We start from the raw sequence: 7,934 nt of genomic DNA, 5'->3' as shown, positions 1-7,934 counted from the left end.
TGAATATTAAATACATATTTGGTGTATAAATATTAAATACATGTTTAGTGTATTAATATTAAATATATGTTTAGTTTATTAAACTTAAATACATGTTTTTGTATTAATATTAAATACATGTTTAGTGTATGAATATTAAATAAACGTGTAGTGTATGAATATTAAATACATGTTTAGTTTATGAATATTAAATACATGTTTAGTGGATATATAATAAATACATATTGAGTGTATTAATATTAAATACACGTTTAGTGTATAAATATTAAATACAGGTTTAGTGTATTAATATTAAATACATGTTTAGTGTATAAATAATAACTACATGTTTAGTGTATGAATATTAAATACATGTTTAGTGTATGAATGTTAAATACATGTTTAGTTTATGAATATTAAATACATGTTTAGTGTATTAATATTAAATATATATTTAGTTTATTACAATTAAATACATGTTTTTGTATTAATATTAAATACATGTTTAGTGTATTAATATTAAATACATGTTTAGTGTATGAATATTAAATACATGTTTAGTGTAAAAATATTAAATACATGTTTAGTGTATTAATATTAAATACATGTTTAGTGTATGCATAATAACTACATGTTTAGTGTATGAATATTAAATACATGTTTAGTGTATGAATATTAAATACAAGTTTAGTGTGAAAATATTAAATACATGTTTAGTCTATTATTAAATTCCATTTTAGTGTATAATTATTAAATACATGTTTAGTGTATTAATATTAAGTACATGTTTAATGTATTAATATTAAAAACATGTTTTATGTATAAATATTAAATATATGTTTAGTGTATTAAAATTAAATACATGTTTAGTGTATAAATATTAAATACATGTTTAGTGTATTAATATTAAATACATGTTTAGTGTATAAATGTTAAATACATGTTTAGTGTATTAATATTAAATATATGTTTAGTTTATTAAAATTAAATACATGTTTTTGTATTAATATTAAATACATGTTTAGTTTATTAAAATTAAATACATGTTTTTGTATTAATATTAAATACATGTTTAGTGTATTAATATTAAATGCATGTTTAGTGTATGAATATTAAATACATGTTTAGTGTATGAATATTAAATACATGTTTAGTGTATTAATATTAAATATATGTTTAGTTTATTAAAATTAAATAAATGTTTTTGTATTAATATTAAATACATGTTTAGTGTATACATATTAAATACATGTTTAGTGTATAAATATTAAATACATGTTTAGTGTATTAATATTAAATACATGTTTAGTGTATAAATATAAGTGTATGAGAAACCAAACGTATGTAAAAAAAAATAAAAGAAACAAAAAAAAAGGAAAAAGAGAGAGAGAGAGACAGAGAGGACCGGACTTATTAAGAGGGAACGTGCGCCCTCCTGTGGACTTCTGCCGCAACTGCACACATAAAGAAATTCATTATTTCCAAGTGTGCCTTATTTAGAGGATAATAAATACATGTTTAATGTATGAATATTAAATATATGATTAGTATATAATTACATATATGTTGTGTATATGATTATTTAATACATGTTCAGTGTATTAATATTAAATACATGTTTAGTGTATGAATATTAAATACATGTTTAGTGTATAAATATTAAATACATGTTTAGTGTATGAATATTAAATACATGTTTGGTGTATAAATATTAAATACATGTTTAGTGTATTAATATTAAATATATGTTTAGTTTATTAAACTTAAATACATGTTTTTGTATTAATATTAAATACATGTTTAGTGTATGAATATTAAATACACGTTTAGTGTATGAATATTAAATAAATGTTTAGTTTATGAATATTAAATACATGTTTAGTGGATAAATAATAAATAAATATTTAGTGTATTAATATTAAATACATGTTTAGTGTATGAATATTAAATACATGTTTAGTGTATAAATATTAAATACATGTTTAGTGTATTAATATTAAATATGTGTTTACTTTATTAAAATTAAATACATGTTTTTGTATTAATATTAAATACATGTTTAGTGTATAAATATTAAATACAGGTTTAGTGTATTAATATTAAATACATGTTTAGTGTATGAATAATAACTACAGGTTTAGTGTATTAATATTAAATACATGTTTAGTGTATAAATAATAACTACATATTTATCCATCCATCCATCCATCATCTTCCGCTTATCCGAGGTCGGGTCGCGGGGGCAACAGCCTAAGCAGGGAAACCCAGACTTCCCTCTCCCCAGCCACTTCGTCTAGCTCTTCCCGGGGGATCCCGAGGCGTTCCCAGGCCAGCCGGGAGACATAGTCTTCCCAACGTGTCCTGGGTCTTCCCCGTGGCCTCCTACCGGTTGGACGTGCCCTAAACACCTCCCTAGGGAGGCGTTCGGGTGGCATCCTGACCAGATGCCCGAACCACCTCATCTGGCTCCTCTCGATGTGAAGGAGCAGCGGCTTTACTTTGAGTTCCTCCCGGATGGCAGAGCTTCTCATGTTTAGTGTATGAATATTAAATACATGTTTAGTGTATAAATGTTAAATACATGTTTAGTTTATGAATATTAAATACATGTTTTGTGTATTAATATTAAATATATATTTAGTTTATTAAAATTAAATACATGTTTTGTATTAATATTAAATACATGTTTAGTGTATAAATATTAAATACATGTTTAGTGTATTAATATTAAATACATGTTTAGTGTATGAATATTAAATACATGTTTAGTGTATGAATATTAAATACATGTTTAGTGTATGAATATTAAATACATGTTTAATGTATGAATATTAAATACATGTGTAGTGTATAAATATTAAATAAAAGTTTCGTGTATGAATATTAAATACATGTTTAGTGTATGAATATTAAATACATGTTTAATGTATGAATATTAAATACATGTGTAGTGTATAAATATTAAATACAAGTTTCGTGTATGAATATTAAATACATGTTTAGTGTATAAATATTAAATAAATGTTTAATGTATGAATATTAAATACATGTTCAGTGTATGAATAATAAATACATGTTTAATGTATGAATATTAAATACATGTTTAGTGTATAAATATTAAATACATATTTCGTGTGTAAATATTGAATACATGTTAAGTGTATGAATATTAAATACATATTTAGTGTATGAATATTAAATACATGATTAGAGTATTAATATTAAATAGATGATTAGTGTATAAATATTAAATACATGTTTAGTGTATTAATATTAAATACATGTTTAGTGTATTAATATTAAATACATGTGTAGTGTATTAATATTAAATATATGTTTAGTGTATAAATAATAACTAAATGTTTAGTGTATGAATATTAAATACATGTTTAGTGTATAAATATTAAATACATGTTTAGTGTAATAATATTAAATATATGTTTAGTTTATTAAAATTAAATACATGTTTTTGTATTAATATTAAATACTTGTTAAGTGTATGAATCTCAAATACATGTTTAGTGTATTAATATTAAATTCATGTCTAGTGTATAAATGTTAAATATATGTTTAGTGTATAAATATTAAATATATGTTTAGTTTATTAAAATTAAATACATGTTTTTGTATTAATATTAAATACGTGTTTAGTGTATAAATATTAAATACATGTTTAGTGTATTAATATTAAATACATGTTTAGTGTATGAATATTAAATACATGTTTAGTGTATGAATATTAAATACATGTTTAGTGTATGAATATTCAATACATGTTTACTGTATACATATTAAATACATGTTTAGTGTATTAATATTAAATATATGTTTAGTTTATTAAACTTAAATACATGTTCTTGTATTAATATTAAATACATTTTTAGTGTATGAATATTAAATACACGTTTAGTGTATGAATATTAAATACATGTTTAGTTTATGAATATTAAATACATGTCTAGTGGATGTATAATAAATACATATTTAGTGTATAAATATTAAATACATTTTTTGTGTATAAATATTAAATACATGTTTAGTGTATTAATATTAAATACATTTTTAGTGTATAAATATTAAATACAGGTTTAGTGTATTAATATTAAATACATGTTTAGTGTATGAATAATAACTACATGTTTAGAGTATGAATATTAAATACATGTTTAGTGTATAAATATTGTTTAGTTTATGAATATTAAATACATGTTTAGTGTATTAATATTAAATTTATATTTAGTTTATTAAAATTAAATACATGTTTTTGTATTAATATTAAATACATGTTTAGTGTATAAATATTAAATACATGTTTAGTTTATAAATATTAAATACATGTTTAGTGTATTAATATTAAATACATGTTTAGTGTATGAATAATAACTACATGTTTAGTGTATGAATAATAACTACATGTTTAGTGTATGAATATTAAATACATGTTTAGTGTATGAATATTAAATACAAGTTTAGTGTGAAAATATTAAATACATGTTTAGTCTATTATTAAATTCCATTTTAGTGTATAATTATTAAATACATGTTTAGTGTATTAATATTAAATACATGTTTAGTGTATTAATATTAAATATATATTTAGTTTATTAAAATTAAATACATGTTTTTGTATTAATATTAAATATATATTTAGTGTATGAATATTAAATACATGTTTAGTGTATTAATATTAAATACATGTTTAGTGTATTAATATTAAATATATATTTAGTGTATGAATATTAAATACATGTTTAGTGTATTCATATCAAATGTTTAGTTTATTAAAATTAAATACATGTTTTTGTATTAATATTAAATACATGTTTAGTGTATTAATATTAAAAACATGTTTAGTGTATAAATGTTAAATACATGTTTATTGTATGAATGCTAAATACATGTTTAGTGTATTAATATTAAATACATGTTTATTGTATAAATATAAGTGTATGAGAAACCAAACTTATGTAAAAAAAAAAAAAAAAAGAAACAAAAAAAAAGGAAAAAGAGAGAGAGAGAGACGGAGATTACCGGGCATATTAAGAGGGAACGTGCGCCCTCCTGTGGACTTCTGCCGCAACTGCACACATAAAGAAATTCATTATTTCCATGTGTGCCTTATTTAGAGGATAATAAATACATGTTTAATGTAGGAATATTAAATATATGATTTGTATATAATTAAATATATGTTTGGTATATGATTATTAAATACATGTTCAGTGTATTAATATTAAATACATGTTTAGTGTATGAATATTAAATACATGTTTAGTTTATTAAACTTAAATACATGTTTTTGTATTAATATTAAATACATGTTTAGTGTATAAATATTAAATACATGTTTAGTGTATTAATATTAAATACATGTTTAGTGTATAAATATAAGTGTATGAGAAACCAAACTTATGTAAAAAAAAATAAAAGAAACAAAAAAAAGGAAAAAGAGAGAGAGAGAGAGACGGAGAGGACCGACTTATTAAGAGGGAACCTGCGCCCTCCTGTGGACTTCTGCCGCAACTGCTTACATAAAGAAATTCATTATTTCCAAGTGTGCCTTATTTAGAGGATAATAAATACATGTTTACTGTATGAATATTAAATATATGATTAGTATATGATTACATATACGTTTAGTATATGATTATTAAATACATGTTCAGTGTATTAATATTAAATACATGTTTAGTGTATGAATATTAAATACATGTTTAGTGTATGAATATTAAATACATGTTTAGTTTATAAATATTAAATACATGTTTAGTGTAAGAATATTAAATACATATTTAAATATGAATATTAAATACATGTTTAGTGTATAAATATTAAATACATGTTTAATGTATGAATATTAAATACATGTTTAGTGTATGAATATTAAATACATTTTTAATGTATGAATATTAAATACATGTTCAGTGTATAAATATTAAATACATGTTTCGTGTATAAATATTAAATACATGTTAAGTGTATAAATATTAAATACATATTTAGTGTATAAATATTAAATACATGATTAGTGTATTAATATTAAATACATGATTAGTGTATAAATATTAAATACATGTTTAGTGTATTAATATTAAATACATGTTTAGTGTATTAATATTAAATACATGTTTAGTGTATAAATAATAACTAAATGTTTAGCGTATGAATATTAAATACATGTTCAGTATATAAATATTAAATACATGTTTAGTGTAATAATATTAAATATATGTTTAGTTTATTAAAATTAAATACATGTTTTTGTATTAATATTAAATACATGTTTAGTGTATAAATATTAAATACATGTTTAGTGTATTAATATTAAATACATGTTTAGTGTATGAATATTAAATACATGTTTAGTGTATGAATATTAAATACATGTTTAGTGTATGAATATTCAATACATGTTTACTGTATAAATATTAAATACATGTTTAGTGTATTAATATTAAATACATGTTTAGTGTATTAATATTAAAAACATGTTTAGTGTATGAATATTAAATACATGTTTAGTGTATGAATATTAAATACATGTTTAGTTTATGAATATTAAATACATGTTTAGTGTATTAATATTAAATATATATTTAGTTTATTAAAATTAAATACATTTTTGTATTAATATTAAATACATGTTTAGTGTATAAATATTAAATACATGTTTAGTGTATTAATATTAAATACATGTTTAGTGTATGAATATTAAATACATGTTTAGTGTATGAATATTAAATACATGTTTAGTGTATAAATATTAAATACAAGTTTCGTGTATGAATATTAAATACATGTTTAATGTATAAATATTAAATAAATGTTTAATGTATGAATATTAAATACATGTTCAGTGTATGAATATTAAATACATGTTTAATGTATGAATATTAAATACATGTTTAGTGTATAAATATTAAATACATGTTTCGTGTGTAAATATTGAATACATGTTAAGTGTATGAATATTAAATACATATTTAGTGTATGAATATTAAATACATGATTAGAGTATTAATATTAAATAGATGATTGGTGTATAAAAATTAAATACATGTTTAGTGTATTAATATTAAATACATGTTTAGTGTATTAATATTAAATACATGTTTAGTGTATTAATATTAAATATATGTTTAGTGTATAAATAATAACTAAATGTTTAGTGTATGAATATTAAATACATGTTTAGTGTATAAATATTAAATACATGTTTAGTGTAATAATATTAAATATATGTTTAGTTTATTAAAATTAAATACATGTTTTTGTATTAATATTAAATACTTGTTAAGTGTATGAATCTCAAATACATGTTTAGTGTATTAATATTAAATTCATGTCTAGTGTATAAATGTTAAATATATGTTTAGTGTATAAATATTAAATATATGTTTAGTTTATTAAAATTAAATACATGTTTTTGTATTAATATTAAATACATGTTTAGTGTATAAATATTAAATACATGTTTAGTGTATAAATATTAAATACATGTTTAGTGTATTAATATTAAATACATGTTTAGTGTATGAATATTAAATACATGTTTAGTGTATGAATATTCAATACATGTTTAGTGTATGAATATTCAATACATGTTTACTGTATACATATTAAATACATGTTTAGTGTATTAATATTAAATATATGTTTAGTTTATTAAACTTAAATACATGTTTTTGTATTAATATTAAATACATGTTTAGTGTATGAATATTAAATACACGTTTAGTGTATGAATATTAAATACATGTTTAGTTTATGAATATTAAATACATGTCTAGTGGATGTATAATAAATACATATTTAGTGTATAAATATTAAATACATTTTTAGTGTATAAATATTAAATACATGTTTAGTGTATTAATATTAAATACATTTTTAGTGTATAAATATTAAATACAGGTTTAGTGTATTAATATTAAATACATGTTTAGTGTATGAAT

Source organism: Nerophis ophidion, unplaced genomic scaffold, assembly GCF_033978795.1.
Source record: "Nerophis ophidion isolate RoL-2023_Sa unplaced genomic scaffold, RoL_Noph_v1.0 HiC_scaffold_39, whole genome shotgun sequence".
NCBI lineage: Eukaryota > Metazoa > Chordata > Actinopteri > Syngnathiformes > Syngnathidae > Nerophis > Nerophis ophidion.
Note: the sequence above shows the minus strand (reverse complement) of the source record.